General features: G+C 49.1%; 1 long non-coding RNA gene across 1 annotated transcript; it reads right to left on the bottom strand.

Annotated features, from left to right (window-relative positions):
• Nucleotides 1-530: 530 nt before the first annotated feature.
• Nucleotides 531-1,941, bottom strand: LOC141726374 (uncharacterized). The gene is made up of 3 exons (XR_012577625.1): nucleotides 1,855-1,941; nucleotides 1,463-1,484; nucleotides 531-1,375 (listed from the first exon to the last, which is right to left on the bottom strand). It is a non-coding gene; the product is annotated as an uncharacterized LOC141726374 (long non-coding RNA).
• Between the last annotated feature and the right edge of the window lie 18,177 nt (nucleotides 1,942-20,118).

Genomic DNA, 20,118 nt, shown 5'->3' with positions numbered 1-20,118 from the left:
TGTTTACCTGAAGGGAACTGGTAATAGGAATTCTGTTGTGAGTGTTTTGATTCACTGACCCATTGAATCCAGGTGTGTGTGTGTTTGTGTGTGGGGGGGGGACAGTAAGCTGATTATCATGAGATTGTGTTCAGTGGAGTGCAGTTGAGTGCTTGGCAGATTCAGTTTAGATGTAATGGAATATAATATAGAATAATATAGTATAATAAAGTGCTTAATAAGCTTTCTGACAAGATGGGGTCAGATGCATCATTCCTCCTGGACATCGGGCAAAAATATCACAGATACTCCCCTCCCTTGCCTTTTCCTCCCGGTGGTCCTTCTTCCCTGTCCACACCCGTTCTCCCCTGTCTCGCTGCTTCCCCGAGGCAGCTCATTCCTGCTCATCCTGGACGTTCCTTCCTTGCTTCCCTGATGGAGCAGATGCTGCCTGCATCCACCCGCCACCTCTGCCGCGTTTCCCATGCTGCCCACAGCACCGAGCCTGCTGCACCTGCCCCCGCAGCCCCAGCCCGCAGCAGCCAGCCCAGAGCCACCAGTGCCGCAGCCCCAGCCCACAGCCAGCCTGCAGCAGCCAGCCTGCAGCTATTGCTCGCCCATGCCAGAGACACGCAGGTGCCGTCCTTGGAAATCACGCCCAGCCACTCACAAAAGCCATGTGGGCTCGCCCTGGCATGCACTCCATCTGCCCAGCTGATGCCCACAGAGCGCCCAGGCTTCTTGCGGTAACACTGTCCCTGTCTTCTGTTTCTCTCTCTATCCTTTTCCCTTTCTACTCCCTTCTCTCCCCCTTCAGGAAGAACCCTTACCCTCCTTTACCAATAAACAGTTCTCAGATATAATATTGCCACTTTTGTGTTTCATTTTCATCTCAGAAACCTTTCAGCAAGAATCCTCCCCGACTCCCCCTTTTACAGCGGGATGGGACAGGGGTGGTGGGAGGGGGAATGGGGAAGCCCTAGGTGTACTGCAAGAGCTGTGGGGAGAGAATGGGGCAGTCCCTGAGGGTACTTGGGCACTTGGATGCGGCTGGGGCTGAGGGTACCTGGGCACTTGGATGGGGCTGGGGAGCCCCTGCAGGAACCAGCAAAGGGATGGGGGAGCCCTTGGGGTATTGGGAGAGGAAATGGGGAGCACAGGATGCCCTGTGTAGCCTTCCCCTGACCCATGACCACCTCCCTTGGAAGGATGAGCAACCACAGGAGTCATGGAGGGAGCACCCCCAGTGTCACCCAGTGCCTCCCGCTTCCCAGAGCATCACAACTTTTGATGTAGATTTTCATAGATGTCACTGGGTTCCCAAGGTTGCCTTTGCAGCTCCATGTACGTCGCCTGAGGATCCTCCACTGGGAGTGCCAGGGGGTCTGGGGGGGCCCTGTGGGAATAAGGGGGTGTGTGGAAGGGGATGGGAGGTGCTGGGGGTTTGGGTAAAAGGTGTATCATGGCTGGAACTTGCACTCACCTTTCCTGGTGCTTCCTGGCATCTGCAAAGAAACTGGAGGGGTGAGTTTGGAGACCCAGGGGCTCCCATCCACCCTTGGCAATGCTGAACCATCACCAGATACACAATTCTCCCCAGGCCCCCCCAGTATCCCTGATGCCCCCCCTAGTATCACTGACCCACCACACTTGCACCAACACCCTGAGTCCCCAGAGCCCCGAGCCCAGCAGGGAGGGGGACCCCTGACAGAACCCCCAACATCCCTGCAGGACCCTCCAACAGCTCCCCAGGGCTCTGAGCCATGGTCACTGCAAGCTCAGCCCCTCCCAAGTCAGGGGCTGTGGGTGCTTCCCCCCTTCTCTGGGGGCCTTCCCACTGATCTCTAGGACCCCCGTCCCCCCATTGTCACCTACCCAGGTGGTGCCACTGGTACCAGGACACAATGCCACCCACGAGCAGAAGCAGGAACAGAAGGGCCCCACCGACCCCTGCGGTCACTGCAAGAAATGGAGGGGGACACATCAGAGTCAGCCATCACTCCAGGGGTCCTGCACCCCACAGTGACCCCGTGTGATCCCTACCTGTGTCCCTCTGTGTCCCTTTGTTTTGCGGTTTCAGCTCCAGGGCCAGCTCTGGGCTGAATGCTCGGAACACGCGGTGCCCGTCCTCTCCCAGCTGGTTGGTGGCCATGCACTGGTAGGTGCCCGAATGTCCCACAGTGATGTCCCTGAGCTCCAGGAGGGGACCCTGCGCCACCTCCTGCCCGTTGTGCAGCCAGGTGAAGGTGACAGGGGCTGTGCCCACCTGCACCGAGCAGTGCAGGGTCATGGAGTCACCTGCATGCATCTGGTGTGACAGGGGACCAGGGGTGATGGTGGCATTGGCCACGGGCACTGTGGGGACACAGACAGGGCTGAGGGCACAGGGAGGGGCTGGCAGCTGGTGTGGGGGATAGGGATGGGGAGAAGGGTGTGATGGGAGATGTTGGGAATGGAGTCACAACATGGAGGGGTGAGGAGACAAGGGGAGGGATGGAAGGACCCGGGAAAACTGTCTGGGAGATGTGGAGGTGCCCAACCAGGGGACCTGAGAGGGCCGTGTGGACTCCCCATGCCCATCCCCGCACTCACTGCACACCATGACGCGGAGCTGGGTGCTGCTCTTCCTCACTGACCCCCCTTGGAATGCACCTCACAGTCATAATTTCCCAAATGGGAGACCCCCATTGTGGGCACCAGCAGCTGCAGGGACCCCTGCTCGCCCCCCCCCCCCCACCAGTCCCAGTAGAACACGTGCAGGAGAGGGGCTTGGGGCCACAGAGGGCTGGGGGTGCTGAGGCAGCTGAGAGTCAGGGGGGACCCATCAATGGGCTCAGGGGGACATTCAAGTACCGATACCAAGAAGAGCTCTGGGAAGGAGAGGGCAGGTGAGGACTGTAATTCTGAGTCCACTAGGAAGGGGCTTTGGGGATATGAGGAGATTGGAGTTCCAGCCATGGGGTGCTCACCGTGCACTGTCACTGTCACTGCTGCTGACCGTGAGATAAAGGACCTCACCAAGCCCCCGCAGCTGTAGCGGCCACTATGGTTCAGCTGCAGGGGAGACAGGGACAGCTCGGTCCCATTGACAGGCCCCGTCAGATCCTTCTCGTCCTGGTAGAATCGCACCCTGGTGACCGTGTTGTTCCACCATCCCCGGCAACGCAGTGTCACCGTGTCCCCTTCCAGCAGTGCCCGTGCTGGCACCTGCAGCACCAGATTGTCTGTGCGACAGAGGGGTCCCCTCTCACTGAGGGGCTCAAGACATGGCTCAAGGTCCATGGTGGGTGCCCATGGCACTGGGGACATCTGGGTGCACTGGGGTTCACTGGGATGTCCAGGTGTCCTGTAGACAGGCTCTCCCACACACGGGGTGTGAGGCCACCCACAAAGTGGATTCCACCCAGACCTGTCAGGGGCCACCCTGATCATTTAAGATAACCCCTCACCATCTAGCACTGTCACAGGGGGGCTGCGCCCGGTGCCAGGTCTGTAACATGTGTAGGTGCCACTCTCGGTGACAGCAATGTGGCATGGTCCCTGCTGCCTCCAGTGCTGCGTGCCCTTGTACCAGGTGGTGGCACCGGTGGTCTCCAAGCCCTGGCAGGTCAGTGTCACCTGGTCCCACAGCACTGCCGGCCTCCAGGGGGGCTCCACCAGGAGCTGGGTGGTCTGGGCACCTGTGGGTGACAGGGAACACCAGCCTGCCAGGGCCAGCGTGGGGCTGGGGACAGCAGGGTAGGGCCATGGTGTCCCCCGAGGACTCACCAGCAAGGCTGAGGGTCTGGGCTGGAAGGGAGAAGGGACAGATCTGGGTGGGGGTGGCACCAGGGGGGCAGGAGCATGCAGGCACAGGGTGTGGAGGCTGTCCCTAAATTGTCCCCATGGGGACAGCAATTCTTGTGGGAAAGTGTGTCTGGGTGGTCCCCAAAAGATTTGGAGAGGCAGGGGGACATATCTGTGTCACAGCCACCTGTGCACCACATCCATGTGGCACAGATGCCTCAGGAACAGGGACACCAAGGCCAGCCTTGGCTGAGGCAAAAATGAGGACACTGTGGATACCCCGGGCACTATGACACCAGGGACACAACCCATGCAGGCCCAGGTCATCTCCATCTGCTCATGATCCCATCCCCATGGCCACATCGTCATGCTTCTTGTCCACTTCCGTCCCTGCATCCCAGTTCCATTGTTCCTATCCCCAGAACTCCCTGATCCCAAAGGTGCCAATCCCCACATCCCTGTACCCACATCCTCATCCCTAAATTCCTGCCCCCTCTTCCTGTCCCCAAAGCCACCCTACATCTCCAGTCCCAGCAAGGTCCACTGTGGGTATCATGGACTGGAACTGCTGCCATTGGGGACCTCTGAGGACCCCCTGTGCCCCCTCCCCTCCCCATCCCCAGACTGTCAGGCCCGTGCCCGGGGCACTCACCCCACAGAAGCAGCGCCACCTTCCCAGCCATCCCGGTGTCCCCAGCCATGTGCACTGGCTGTCACTCGCTGCTGCGGCCACTGCTCCCCTGGCTGGCGGCTCTTCAGATGAAGGGGAAGGAAGCGAGGTCACATCCGTCCCCACATGGAGGTGGCCCTTGGTGGGGGCAGGGTGGCTACAGGGTGGGGACAGGAAGGGGATGAGTGTGGGTGGGACACAGTGGGACATGTGGTTCACAAGAGTGGGGGGCTAGGTTGGTTTTGGGTGCTAGGGCTGAGTGTCCAGGGGAATGGGGTTCCTAAGGAGGGGGAGTCATGGGTCTGGGGGTGCCCAGGGCTGAGGGGACTCAATCATGGGAGTCCCTGGGGAACATGGGCTCCAGGGATTTGGGGTCATGGGATAGGGATGCTAGGGGAATGGTGGTTCCCATGGGAATGGGTTTCCTGAGAGAACCAAGGTCCTGGTGGAAGGGGGATTTCAGGGGACAGAATTAACAGGAGAGGGTTCCTTGGGAATGGGGTTCTGGGCCATGGAGATCCTGGAGAATGGCAGTACTGGGATGGGGGTCCCAGGGATGAGGAGACATAAGGAATGGGGATCCCATGCTTGGGTTCCCAGGGGAATGGGGGTGCCAGAGATGGGCAGTTGCTGAATGGCCACAGGGGTCTCACCTTCTTCCCTGTGTGCATCAGATTTTGGGATGACCCAGAGCCAGCCAAGCCCCCCTGGGAAGTTCATGTGCTGTGCAGGCTTCACATGGTGGTCCTGGGTAGCTCTGACTCTGTGCCCTCCCCTGCCCTTGACTTTAGTGTCTTTATTGCTTTTTTTCTTTATTTTGCTCACTTTTGTGCCAGGTCCCCTCACCCCCAGGTCTTAGCTCAGCAATCTCATGAAGCACCTGAGCAGGGACCAAGGTGGGGGGACTGTGGGAAGGGGCAATGGGAAGCAGGAGTTGCAGGGAAGGGTGGGGAGGCTGCAGAGGACAGAGGTGTTGGCTTGTGCCTTCACAAGGTTTTCACTTTCTTTTTCCTGGACAAGAAGGAAGAGGCCATTTGCGCTGAAAATCCGATGGGAAGGGGGAGCAGTCTCTGTTCCTGGGGTGGTACATCCAGGAAGTCCTGTCCTGGGGGGATCCTGTCCCGGGGGGTGGCACATCCTGGCATGGGGGATCCTGTCCCAGAGGGTGACGGTTCCAGAAATGTCCCTGCACATTCCTGGCCAGGTGCCTGTCCCAGGGGTGGCACATCCTGGGGACCCCTGTCAAGGCAAGCGTGGGGCCCAGTCATGGCCCAGCCCCACTGCAAAGGGATGGCCATTGCCCAGTCCTGCTCTGGCCAGCCCCAGGGGGCAGCCAGGACCTGAGTGTTCCCCCCTGCCCCCCGGCTTTGATTCTGGCAGCTTTAGAGCTGCTGCAGAGGTGAGAATTCTGTGGGTGGAAAAAGGCCTGCCTGTGGTTTGCTCAGCCCTGCAAGAAGCACAAACCCCATTGGGAGCCCAAGCAGTGGCTCTGTGAGGGCCTTTGATGGTTTTCAGGGCAGGGCTGACTGGAAATCCCCCTCTGCAGGGGCAGCTATGGGGGAATCAGTCCGGAAATGTATCAATTGATCATCTTGTCCCTTTGCCCAAGGGACTGAGAGAGCCCAAGCACTACTGCAAATCCCACAACAATCTGCTCAACAACCTGACCTGGACCCTCCTCCTCCTCCCTGCCTTGCCGTGGAAGGACAGTGGCCGGATGCCCCGCACCCACCACAGCCGCTCTCTTACTGCCCTCCACACCTGGATGGGGAGAGAAAATTGAGCAAAGGGTTCCTGGGTTGAGACAAGGACCAGGAGAGATCACTCATCAAATCCTGTCACGGGTAAAACTTCCTCAGAATTAGAGATATGAATTGATTTTATTGCTGACAAAATCAGATCAGGATTAGGAGAAGTCAAATAAACCCTTCCATACACCTTCCCCATGTTATGAATAACTATGTAGTCATTAGCTTTCACTATTATATTGGTTTTTCCAAATTATTTTTATATAATACTGTTATGGGTAAAAATTATGTTAAATTAGGGTGTAGTTCAATTATACTGTATTAATTATGTTATATTAATGGTATTACGTTAAGAGTGGAGGGGGTATTGGAATTTTCTGAGATAAGGGTCCAGCGTTTGGTGGAAGGGCGGTCTCGCAGGGCAAGACGATGTCGAAGATGATTGGATGGAAGACCTGACCAATCATTCGAAGTCCTGCAGACATGATTGATCCAGTAGGAACCTATTATTTGTTAAAGACCAATGAGAAGCCTGGAAATTGACCAAACATCATGCGGATCCAAAATGGACCAATCCTGCACTCAAAGGGGGCTATAAATGGGGGGAGTTTGGTTAAGTCGGGGTTCTTCTTTTTTTGGAAACTTGTTTTCTTGGGGGAACCCAGTGCACTTGGAGGTAGTGCGCTGTTCTGTTTTTGGCTCGCTGTGTGGGTGCTTGGGCTTGTCCTAGGTACTCCGTTCCTTTCAGCTATTTTAATAAATGAGAACCTCTTTCTCCAGAGAAAGTTTGGCCTCCTTCATATTTGTAACATCTTTTTGGGGACTCATCTAGGATAGGCCATGCCCAAAAACAGTCCGGGGTAGCCCAGGACCTGAGAGACGCGTCCAACCCCCTTTTTGGCTGCCAGAGATTGGACTACGTCGGAATGCGGGAGGGTTTGCACCCATACCCGAGTCACAGCGACCCAAAGGGTGAGAGCCCTCCGAGAGGGAGTGAGGCTCAGGGCTCCTCAGAGCAACATGAGTGGGGTTGAAGGTAATTTGGGGTGCGGAGTGTGTGTGAGTGAATGAGATGGGGGCTGTGAGTACAGACCCCCAAAGCGAGGGGGTGCTCCCAGTATCGCAATTCCAGACTCCTGCAGGGGAGTCGGCTGGGAACAGAGGGAAGTGAGTGTTGTCAAGAAGTACGTGTACCCCTATGGACCCCCAGGAGTAGGGGAGACGGGGAGTACCCACCTATAGCCGCCCTTACCCGCTCAGGCTCCTGTTCCTCCAGTGACTGGAGGCTCCTAGGGGTGGTTTGAGCCGTTGGCCCGAGTTGTACCCCTCGAACTAGGATCCCATTGGGGGGTCATAGAGGGGGACACACTCGGTACCCTGAACTAGGATCCCCTTGGGGGGTCATAGGGGTACCCGAGGAGGGTTAGTGGGGCGGACTTGCCCAGTGAGGGGTAGAGCTCCAACCACTAGCTCAAACCACCTGGAGGGCTGTTCCTCAGGGATAGACCGGCGGAGCCTAGTCCCTGAGGAAGTAGGACCTTGGGGGTGGGAGAAAATACTGCTACACAGAGGCCACTTAACAAAGTGGCCAACGTGTAGGGGAGTACGCCTTTTCTGGAAGGGGAGGGTGCCCAACCCAAGGGAGTAGGGTCCCCTGGAACAAGGACCCCAGTGGGAAGGATGTCATAGAGGGGAAGTAGGCTCACCCTGAGCTAGCATCTCAGCTAAAGGGGGTCATAGGGGGGGCTGAAAATATACTTCACAGGGACGGTGACCCACAGGGGGGAAGTTGGCCACTGGCTGTGGAAGAGCCCTTTCAGTCACTGGGGCTGAGGGGGAGGTTAGAACGAGCTCATGTTAGGGAGAAATTTTTTCTTTTATTTTTTTTGTATTTTAAGAGTCAGGGCCCCTAAGGAATGAGGTTTGGAGGTGACGGCAGGCCAAAAGTCCTTCGACCACTCCTTAGGAATTTTTGAGTTTTCTGTGTGGTGGGCTGAGAAGCGGCCATTTTGAGTTTGCTGTGATGCGGGCCTAGAAGCAACCATTTTGAGTTTGTTGTGAGGCGGGCCGAGAAGTGGCCATTATGATTTTGGTGAGGCGGGCTGAGAAGCAGCCACTTGGAGTTTTCTCTACAGTGGGCCAAGAAGTGGCCATTTTGATTTTTGTGTGTGGTGTGAAGCGGCCATTTTGAGTAAGTGGCTCATTGAAGCCATTTTGTATGTGGTTGAGTGTGGTGTGCAGAGGCCACTTGGGCAGAGTAAGTGGCTTACTGCACCTATTTTGTATTTAGTTGGGCAGGTGGTTGTAAGTTGTTTCATTTCTTGAAACAGCCATCATTATTGTTTAGTTTTCTCACTAAAACTATAGATATTATATTTCTTTTTGGAATTAATTTCAACATTTCACTATTCTTAGGTTATAAATGTTAATTTGAATTGACATTATTATTCCAAAAGCCTTGTTAAACCGCCATATTTATTTTGTTTCCCACACTAAATATTTCTTTAAGTCACCTTTTTTTTTGTGTGTGTGTGGTTTCCCACCAAAGCCGCCATATTCATTTCGTTTCCCACTTCAAGCATTTCTTTAAAGTTGCCATCTTTGTCTTGTCTCTTATGATAAGGAACTTTTTAAAGTTACTATTATTATTACATTTTCCACAATAATTAATTTTTCTTTACTCTTCCTCATTTATAACTAATACATATCCCTTATTAGGAAAAAAAAATTGTATTTGGATACCAATTGCTAGTTAAAGATGGGACAGTGTGCTGGGAGAAGTGCCAGCAGGAAGAGAAAAGGGAAGGATGTTTTTAAGAAAATACCATCTAGTAGTCCTTTAGGTGAACTTTTAATAAATTGGGATACTAATGAGGGAATGAAGGATCTAGATAAGAGAAAATGATAAGATACTGTACAGAAATATGGCCTAAAGAGAGTATTGCTGAAGGACCTATTTATTGGCCCTGGTACGGGACAAAAGAAAGATGGCTATGTATAGCTTTAATTAGATATGTCAATACCCAAATAGAACCTTGTGACGAAGAGATTAGATATGCTAAATGTTGGTTGCAAAGGGAGAAACAGGAAGAGGAAATAAAATTATATAAATTATCCAGAGAAAAAGAAAAAGAAAAAACTAAGCTACCAGAACAGAGATGGGATCCTTTAGACCATCTTCCTCCGCCTCCCCCTCCTGATCCCTTAGATGACCTCCCGTTACCTCCTCCTCCGTCTCCTCCTATAGACCATCTTCCTCCTCCCTCTCCAACATTGTACCCCTTGGTACCATCTCATGAGGTGGATGTAATTTCAGTATCTACTCCCACAGGAATTTTGAAATCACATCAATCTTTTAATTCAAGTTGTCCTGCTCCTGGCATCCCCTCTTCTGTATCTCCTCTTTTCCCAAATATACCAGAACCTGCCCATTCCTGTACTCCTTCAGTTTTGCAGATTCCCTCCAGTTCCTCAAGTACCCAGACGCCTGTCTCTAGTACCACTCAGAGCATCCATATCCCAATCTTGGCTCCCAAAACTTTCCAAAATACCTTTTATTTTTTTATTTTCTTTATTTTTCCCCCCATACTTCAACCCATAACCCAAAGTACCTCTCCCCTATTCTTATTCCTGGATCATCAGAAAACATTCCTTTTTATTTATCCCCTGTATCCCAACATACCAAGAGTCACAAGCAGGAGGAAAGTTTGCAAACAAAAGGTCAGGGAGTGAAAAGGGACTGTTGTTGTAAAGATATAGAGGAAAAGAAATTAATTGAACCAGATGAGCATGTAGCAAGCTATCAATATAATACAAGGTTCCAAGCAAAGAAAATTCAAGGTGAATGTGGGAGAACTGAAAATTTGTTCCCTCTAAGGGAAGTGCCAATTTGTTTCCTCTAAAGGAAGTGCCTATGGCGGGGGGGGTGCAGAGGCGGTGTTGGTTTTGTGAATGCCCCATTAACCGCCTCTGAAGTTAGAAATTTTAAGAAAGAAATTAAGACTTTATTAGAAGACCCAATAGGCATCTCCCAACAATTAGACCAATTCTTAGGGCCTAACATCTTTATGTGGGAGGAATTAAATTCTATCCTAGAAATACTGTTCTCTTCCGAAGAAATACAAATGATTTGTACTGTGGGTATGAGGATTTGGGAAAGAGAAAATAGAGGAGGTCCTAGAGGAGAAGATAAAATGCCTATTGACCCACCTAATTTGGATCCAAACCAGGAAGAGGGAAGAGCGAGCATGAGGCAATACAGGACACTAATTGCAAGAGGGATAAGAGAAGCAGTCCCAAGAACAAATAATGCAAGATTGGCATTTGATAGTCACCAGGAGCGAGATGAATCACCAAGCACCTGGTTAGAAAGATTAAAATGAAACTTTCAGTTATTTTCAAGTGTGGATCCAGATAGACCAAAAGGACAAGCTTTAGTTAAAATTCAATTTGTAACTAAGGCCTGGGTGGATATATGAAGGAAATTGGATATATGAAGTTAGATGATTGGCAGGAAAGAGGAATGAACAAGTTATTAAGAGAGGTGCAAAAAGTATATCTAGGGAGGGATGAGGAGAAGACCAAGACAAAAGCAAAACTTATGGTAGCAGTGGCTAGAGAGAGTCCTAGATTTGGGAATAGTGAGTCACCAGGTGATGGATAAAGCGAGTACACAGGTCCAAGAATAAGTGGGTTTAAAGATCAGCCAAGTAGAAGGTATGAGCCAGACAGAGATAATAAGTCACCTTGGCCTGAAAGAAGACCACCTTTGGCAGAAGTCGTATGCTTTTATTGTGGTAAGAAAGGACACACCAGAAATTTCTGTAGAAAAAGAAAGATGGATGAGACTATTGCTCAGGAACAAGACACCTTAGGGAGCAGGCTGAAAGGAGAGGACTGGGGGTGTCAGGGGCTCTACGCTCGGAGGGATGATATTGGACATCAAAAGGAGCCCCTGGCAAACCTAGAAATTGGCCCTCAGAGCGAGGAAATGGAATTTTTAGTGGATACTGGAGCAGATTGTTCAAGTATTTCAAAGATTCCCAAGGGATGCAAATTAAGTAAGCCAACCGGTAAAGTTCAAGGTGCTGAGAATAACCCTTTTGAAGTACCCATTATTGAAGAAGTACCTATAAAAGGAAGTTTCAGAGAAGGCTGTGCTGACCTGCTGTATATGCCTGAATTAGACTCTAACCTCTTAGGCCAGGATTTACAAGTGCAGTTAAGAATAGGGGTAGTCCCTGAAGGAAAATGTATGGTAGTGAAAATGATGGTTTTAAAAGAAGAAGATGAGAGAGAGATAGATCTGAGAGTGTGAGCAGAAGGAGGGGGTCATGGACTGTTGGAAATTCCACCCATAGAAATCAAAATGAAACCTGACATTCCCCCAATAAGAGTTAAACAATATCCAATTTCCGTAGAAGGGAAACAGGGATTAACACCTGTAATTAAAGATTTAATTAAAGAAGGAATTTTAGAACCATGCATGTCTCCACATAACACCCCAATATTACCCATTAAAAAACCTGATGGTACATACCGATTAGTCCAAGATTTACGAGAAATAAATAAGCAAACTGTTACTCGATATCCAGTAGTAGCCAACCCCTATAATTTTTTGAGCAAAGTACCATCGAGACATGCATGGTTTAGTGTTATAGATTTAAAAGATGCTTTTTGGTCCTGTCCACTTGAGAAAGAATGTAGAAAATGGTTCGCATTTGAATGGGAAGATGAGGAAACCAGGAGAAAACAGCAATTACAATGGACAAGGTTGCCTCAGAGATTCACTGAGTGACTAAAACTATTTGGCCAAACTCTGGAAGAACTAATGAAACAGTTTATACCTGAAGAAGGATCTAAATCCTCCAGTATGTAGATGATCTATTAATTTCTGGGGAACAGAAAGAAGAGGTACAAACAACAACTGTTAATTTACTGAACTTCCTAGGGGGAAAGGGGTTAGAAGTATCTAAGAGAAAGTTACAATTTGTGGAACCAGAAGTAAAGTATCTAGGCCATAAAATTGGGAAAGGATATAAGAGATTAGATGTTGACCGAATTCAGGGAATACTATCATTGCCAGCACCAAAACCAAAAACAGATGTGAGAAAATTACTAGGATTAATTGGGTATTGTAAATTATGGATAGATGGACACACAAAATTAGTTAAGTTTCTATATGATAAATTAGTTGAAAATGAGCCCATAAGTTGGGATGAAAATGATGAGAAAAAGTTAGAAGAGCTAAAAGAAAAGTTGAAAAATGCTCCAGTACTAAGTTTGCCAGATTTAAATGGACTGTTTGAACTATTTGTCAATGTAGAAGCAGGAATAGCTTATGGAGTTATTGTACAAGAATGGTGTGGGGTGCGAAAACCCATTGCTTATCTCTCCAAGTTAGAGGCTGGCCCACTTGTCTCCAGGCAGTGGCTGGAACTGTAACTCTTGTGGAGGAACGTTACAAGTGAACACTAGGAAACAAGATCAAGGTGTATACTCCCCATGATAGAAAAAGTATACTAAGCAAGAAAGCCTGCCAATGGATTTCAGAGAGCAGGCTTTTAAAATATGAATTGATATAAAACAAAAGTGAAAATATAGAATTGACAACAACAAGGATCCAAAATCCTGCACAATTTTTATATGGAGAACCAAAAGAAGAATTGGAACATCACTGCCTTGAAACCATAGATTTGCAGCTAAAAGTTAGGGAAGATTTATTAGAACTACCTTTACCTGAAGGAGATATACTGTTTATAGATGGTTCATCACGGGTAGTAGATGGTAAGCGAGTATCAGGGTATGCTATTGTAAATGGACATACGATGACAGTCATAGATAAAGGAAAGCTTCCCAATAGTTGGTCTGCAGAATGCTGTGAAATATATGCATTATTAAAAGGGCTAAAATGGCTTGATCAAAGGAGTGGTACCATATTCACTGACTCTAAATATGCCTATGGGGTAGTACATACTTTTGGGAAGATCTGGGCAGAGAGAGGATTTGTCAACTCAAAGGGAAAAACCGTAATTCATGAAGGCCTCATAAAGGTAGTGTTAGAAGCCCTGAAGAGACCAAAAGAAATTGCAGTGGTACATATAAAGGGACATCAAAAAGGCGATACTAGAGAAATAAAAGGGAACAACTTGGCAGACATAACTGTAAAAAGGATCGCTCTAGAAGATTCTGAAAAGATCTTCAGATTAAATGAAGTAGGAGATGGGAATGAGAAAGATAAAGAAAAGGAGGAGATCCCTATTACTGATCCTGTGATCTGAGAAGCGATAGAGCATTCTCCCACACACCTAGAAATCTGGCTCTAAAAAAAAGAAAGAACAGGTTGATACAAAAGGGGAAGTAGACTCCTGCAACAGTAACTGGTAAGAACAGCACAAGTAGTAAGGAAAGAGAAGAGAAGGGGGGGAAGACCGGATCAGGATATACTCTTACCAACAATAGTCGCTGATCCTCTGCGGAGAGGAGACATGAATGGGAGAGTAGCCTGTACCGGACCCCCACTTCTATTGATCCTCCTACTTATCAGCATCAATAAGGGGAGATACAACCGTGTGAAAAGTGCTATCATCCTCTGTATGCAGGAGAGTCTTGGAACCCCGTCCTCAGAACACACTCGAATCCGAGCCCCAATTGTATCAACTTTTTATCGTTAACCACCTCTATAGAGGACGGCAGAGTGTATTGGCTATTCAAAAATACAGGGAATTTTTAAACAGAAATTGTTGGGGGAATGCCCTATGAAAGAAAAATGGATCTGTTCAGAAAGGAAACAGATTAAAGGAGAAGTAAATCATGTGGCTTATGAAACAGATTTATCAGACATAGAGACAACTAAACATGATTGAAGAGGAAACATGTTAACAAACTGATTAAAAGACTGGTCAAGAGACTAATTGAATAACTGTCAAGAGGTTGATGCAGGCTAAAGCCCGATCAAAGTTTTAGAGGGGGGAGTTGTTATAGGTAAAAGTTAAGTTAAAATAGGATATAGTCCAATTATATTGTATTAGTTATGTTATATTATTTGTATTATGTTAAAGGCGGGGGGGGGTATTAGAATGTGCTAGAAGGGTCCAGGGTTTGGTGAAACAGGTGTCAGACAGGGCAAGGCAAGGTCAAAGAGAGATTGGATGAAAGATCTGACCAATCATTCGAAGCCCTGCAGAAACGATTGGTCCAGAATGAACGGCGGTAAAGACCAATGAGAAGCCTGGAAATGGACCAATCATCATGAGGATCCAAAATGCACCAATCATGGACTCGAAGGGGGCTATAAATAGGGGGGAGTTTGGTTGGGTCGGGGTTCTTGTTTTTTGATACTTGTTTTGTGCGGAGACCCCCATTGTTTTTTTGTGGAGAGCCCCATTGTTTTTTTGGGGAGAACCCAGTGCATTAGGGGTTAGTGCACTGTTTTGTTTTTGGCTCGCTGTGTGGGTGCCTGGGCTTATCCTGGGCACTCCCTTCCTTGTAGCTATTTTAATAAACGAGAACCTCTTTCTCTGGAGAAAGTTTGGCCTCGTTCGTATCCATAACAACAATTGTGGTGGGATTTCTACCACAATTTTTTGTGGTAGAAATCAAAAAATTGATTTTTTGTTTTCTCCTGGAAATAACTACAGCACTTCTGGGTAGCAAGGCAAACATGAGCCTCTTTTAATGGCCCTTGAAACTGGCCATGTGAAATGAGGGACACAAAGCCGAAGGTCACCTCAACCTGTGATCTCTGAATGTCTTCACAGTCTTCCCAGGAAGATGAATGGCAATCACTGTTCTGCCAGGGAAACTGCATCTGCTGGGAATGGGGTGTAGAAAATGTGCTTTCTGCTCCTCTCAGAGCCAAAATTCCTACACATTTCTTCTAAGTCCCTCTTAGAAAAGGACTATGTTCAGCTGAGTGACAGTGAAACAAAATGGCAATCCAGGAATAAATGTTCCTGTGCACAACATCCTCCATTCACACGGATGCTTCCTCACTGGCACACAGGAACAAGGAAGGAACAAAAATGCATCATTGTACATCAAGTCAGATATGTTGAGGGATGAACAGATCTCACAGGCATGTGGAAACCTCCCCTGAAAACCCAGTCCAGGGAGAGCCTGAGCTGTTTTGTGGTTCTAGGCATGAAGATGCTCAGGATCTTCCACAGATGCTCAGGATTGTGCCTGGATCTTGCTCTGGAAATGCCAGTGGCTCAGCTGAGAGCTGTGGGGATGATTTACACTGCACTGAGAGGGGCCACAGTCCTGCAAGGGTCTTTTATCAGGAGCAAACAGCAGCCTGAGGGTGGGGAGGAGGGTGGGGAATGCTGGGTCTGAACCACTGCTTATCCTTCACCTTAATGTGGAGCTGCCCCCAAAGTTGCCATCTATCACTTTTTATTTTTCTCCTGTTGGGTATATTTTGGAGCAGCTGTTTTATGTGGCTTTTTATGGTGATCCTGTGGGAAGCAGCCATTTGCCTGCTGTGATATCCTCACAACTAACGCTAACTCCTCATTCCCTTTGGTTTTATTTGGGGTTTTTTATTTGTTTGGTTGGTTTCCGTGGGTTTGTTTATTTGGGGTTTTGTCTGTTTTGGTTTGAACGTTTTATTTGCTTTTTTATAAACGACTGGTTAAGTTGGAATAGCCAAACTCAAAATGTAAACCAGGCTTGACTTTCCAGAAATTACTTTTGGCTGGGTTTAGCTGCATCCCTAGACTCAGGATCACCAGTATATTTGCAGGTTTTGCTCTGCATCATCAGCCTGCCCAGACTCTGCTTGGTGTTTCACTAATGGAGAAGACAGTGGACATTGTGCCAAGCTTCCTTTCAAACAGAAAAACCATCAGCATGACAGAAAAGAAGAAAAAAATAAAATTCACCAGTTAGAACAAGTGTCCCACCATCTTTCCCTCCACTGTTATTAATTTTGTACATTTAGAGGCAAATCTGGGTCTAAAACTTCCATCTCTCAGTTCCTGATGCTATTTGCTACACTTCAGCCTTGACATCCCTTGATCTGACTGACTGCTGTCCAAGTGGGACTGGGGATGCTCAACCTGAAAAGAGGAGACACTGGGAGGCCCCACTGTGGCTGTGCAGGACTGGGAGGGTCCCACAGGAAAGAAGGGGACAGAGTGTTCAACAGGGCCTGTGGTGACAGGACAAGGGGGATGGCTTTCAACTGCCGATTGATTGAAGCTGGATCTAAGGAAGCTGCTGTTTTACACTGAGGACAGCGAGGCACTGGCCCAGACTGGGCACAGAGGCTGTGCATGCCCCATCCTTGGGAACAGGGCTCCCCCAAGGTCTGGGGGAAGATTGCTCAGCTTGGAACAAGATGATCTTCAGGGTCCGTTTCAAGCCCAATCATTCAGGGATCCCCAGTGACCACTTCTGTTGACCCTGGAATCTTGGGATCTGTGTGATGTCACTTCCCACGTTCCAACTGGAACTGCCACCACCCAGCACAGAGAACAACTCAACCACTGGCCCTTGAGTCAGCCTACTGTTCAGTCTGCTCCTGCTCGCCCTCGTGACCATTCTTGCCGCCCTTCTTGCCACCTGCCCGCTGCTACTCCCATCAGTCCTGAGAGCTCCCTAGTGCCTGGATTTTGTCATCCATCACTTCAGGATGCTCACGTTTATCCTTTGTCTCATTTGTCAACTGAGGGAGGTATGGTGCCATTCCATGGAGGTGGACACCTCCAGCTGCCCGAGTGGGCTGCAGCTCTGTGGGGTTGGTGTGGGACAGGGACCCCACTCTGAGGTTTTGCCACCTCTGCAGGCTGTCATGGACAGAGAGGAAGAGATGGAGGTGGATGTCCAGACTCCTACAGTGGAGGACGTGGAAATGGAGGAAGAAGAGACTGAAGAGGAAGAGATGGAGGTGGATATGGATATGGAAAAAGAGATGGAGATGGATGTGGATGTGGAAGAGGAAATGGAAGTGGATGTTTATGAGGAAGAGGAGGAGATGGAAGTGGAAATGGAAGAATACATTGAGGACATGGACATTGATATAAAAGATGAGAAAGAGGATATGATTTTGGGATGAAGACCAATGCCAGCAGCAGGACAGGCACGTGATCCCCACAGGCAGAGTGGGTCCCCTGCTGCCAGACTGGAGCTAGGCTGGTCCCTGTGCAGAGACATGGCACCTCGCGAACTGGAGTCTGGTGGCCACACACCGCCTGTCCTGTGCTCACTTTGGGCCACTCAAGCTCCATCCCACAGGCAGCCAGGCTCAGCTCTGGTAGCAGAGCCCTGCTTTGCCCACATGTGCCAACCTGGGGACACGTGGAAGAGCCCTCTGTGCCTGACTGCAGTGACCACGGCACCTGCTTTTCTTCCAGCACTGATGAACGTTCCAGACAGAGATGCCACCCTTTTGTACATATGTTCTACAGTTTTTTGTCTATAGGAATAGGATTTAGGACTTAAGACTTTTAGAATTTTTTTATCTTCTACAAATGCATTTTATATATTTTGGCTAGATAGGTTCTTATGTATATACGTTCTACGGATTGTTGTTGTTACAAATGTACTTACATTGTTAAAGTGTTCTGTATTGTTGTTGATGTTCTTCTGTAATAAACATTTTTTTTTCACACTCCCCTTCTCTTACCACTTGCATTGGGCACAGGCAGCATTTGCAAAGTTGTGGTTTCCACTTGTTCCAGGTTGTGAGGGCTGGAGGTCCCTAGGGGAGCTGGCACAGCCACCCCAGGAGTGGGGGCACCTGTGCACAGAAGGGTCCCACTGACAGAGGTCACCCCCTCCCCGCAGTTTCTCTGGACACACCTGGTAGCTGCAGGGGCAAATCCCAGCATGCCCTTTACCATGGGATCCCATGGCTCCTGCAGAGCCTCAGCCATGGCTCTGCCCTTGGGAGCCCCAGGGCTAATGAGGATGCGCTGGGCTGTGGGGAACCCCTGTTCCTGAGCACCCTGAGGGGCTGGACCAGCCTGGAGGGAGCCCCAGCCCTTCATGGACCAAGATTTCCCTTGGAAACCCCGCCTGTGCCCAGACTCTGGTACAAGCACAACAGGAATTGATCCTCCTAGTTAAAGGTGTTAATTGGCACAAATTTATCCCTTGGACTTTCTAGTACAGTAAATGTCAGCACTTGTAATCCCTGTTCTGCACTCCCTGGTCAGGCACCAAAACATCTGAACCTGACAGAACATCTTTAATTAGCACCAACCTGCAGAGAGCTATGGGGGAGAACCTACCCCCAACAGCCAGAGAAACACTTGACATTGATAGTCTGGGGCAGAGCTGAAACCAAAGCATTTTAATGCCAAGAGTGAGGATTTTTTTATTGAACAATAATGAAAGCTTTTGGTCTCCTCACCTGCCACAGATGTGTATTGCCAAGGTTTGCTTCTGGGTTATGACTGATTTTTATTAATCTGTTCAGAACTCTGCTGCTGTTCCTGGCTAAGGTGCAGAGATGATATTTCAGAGCCAGATGAGCTCAGCACAGCTTGTGCAACACACAGTTTCCACACCCAGAAATTCAGGCCATGCAAACTGATACTTTTTCATCTCTGTGCAAAGATGAGTGTTAGGACATCACTGACGTACCACACTTGTCAGAGCTGTCCTTTCATCCAGCTCTCCCCAGTCACTTCACAGACTTCACTCCAAGCAGTTTATCTCTGATAGAGTTCAGTGGCACATGGGATTTAATCCTGGTTTATCTTCATCTTCTCCTGAGCTGTCTCCAGACACAGTGTGTGGGCACTGTCTGACAGCAGCAGCACTAACGTGTCATCTCCCTGACACTGAGGTTCATGTCACAACTTTTCATCAAAAACAGCAAATAAATGATTCCCACTGTGTCCCACACAGCTCCATGGGGAGTTTGTGTGGCTGCAGTTCCAGCACCAGCCCTGGTACACAGGAATTTCAGGAGGCGATACAGAAGGAATCAGCCATTCACAGAGAAAAACATCACTTTGCATGGCCCAGATCCCCACAACACTACAGACTCTGGTGACCCAGACTCTGCATTTACATTTTGGCCTCTGTGCCTTCCTTTTCTTCTCACTAAACTCCTCCCAGTTTCCCTCATGCTCAGGTTCCCAAGATAATTAAAAGCAGCATTAGGAGCAGAGACAGATGACGGGAACTGTCCCAAGGCTTGATAAATTTTATCTTTTCAGAGAATTCCAGCCAAGGAGAGAGGAGAAGCCTGCATGAAAGAGGTGTGAAATCAAAGCAGTAATCAAATTTAGGTATAATAAGAGAAGCTGAAGAGGTTTTCAATGTTCAGAACAAGATTAGCAGCTCCAGGCACAGGAGGGATGGGACAATTTCCCTGCTGTAACAACTCTGTGATGCATATTGCATCTCAAACCATTCTCCCCATCTCTGGGACCTGTTCAGCCACAAACGTGGTGCTGAATTTTTTAAAGCAAAGTGGAAGCTGGTCAGGGAGGTGGTTTGCAAATAAAAACCAGAGAGGACAGCTGGGAAGCACCAGCTGGAGCAGAGAGGGGCAGAGCCTGGTCCTGAGGTGCAGCACAGCCTGAAACTCTAACAAATTAAAGAACTTACCACTTGTTTTTTTTTCCTCCCAGGAGCTACAGAAGTTGCTTTATGGAATCCCTGCCTCCTTCACACCACATCAGCCTGCAGGAGAGCCCAAGGATGAAGATTACAGCCCCTTCAGCTGCTGCTTCCATCTCCTGACTCAAATCTCACCAAAATCTGTCACCACTGGGCCTTCCCAAAGCCTCAGATTCACTCAGTCCGTGCAGAATTTCAGTTCTGAGGAGTGTGAAGGGAGATAAAGGCACTTGCAGACATCAGAGAAGCAATTGCTGCCTGAGGTGCATTTCACTGCCCAGGTTAGTGCCTCTAAAACCATCAAAATCAGCCCCTTTGAGAGCACCAAGCCAACAGCAGGACATCAGGGCCTGCACA

The sequence above is a fragment of the Zonotrichia albicollis genome, chromosome 34 (genome assembly GCF_047830755.1).
Source record: "Zonotrichia albicollis isolate bZonAlb1 chromosome 34, bZonAlb1.hap1, whole genome shotgun sequence".
Lineage (NCBI taxonomy): Eukaryota > Metazoa > Chordata > Aves > Passeriformes > Passerellidae > Zonotrichia > Zonotrichia albicollis.
Note: the sequence above shows the minus strand (reverse complement) of the source record. Positions and strands in the feature narration are given on the sequence as shown.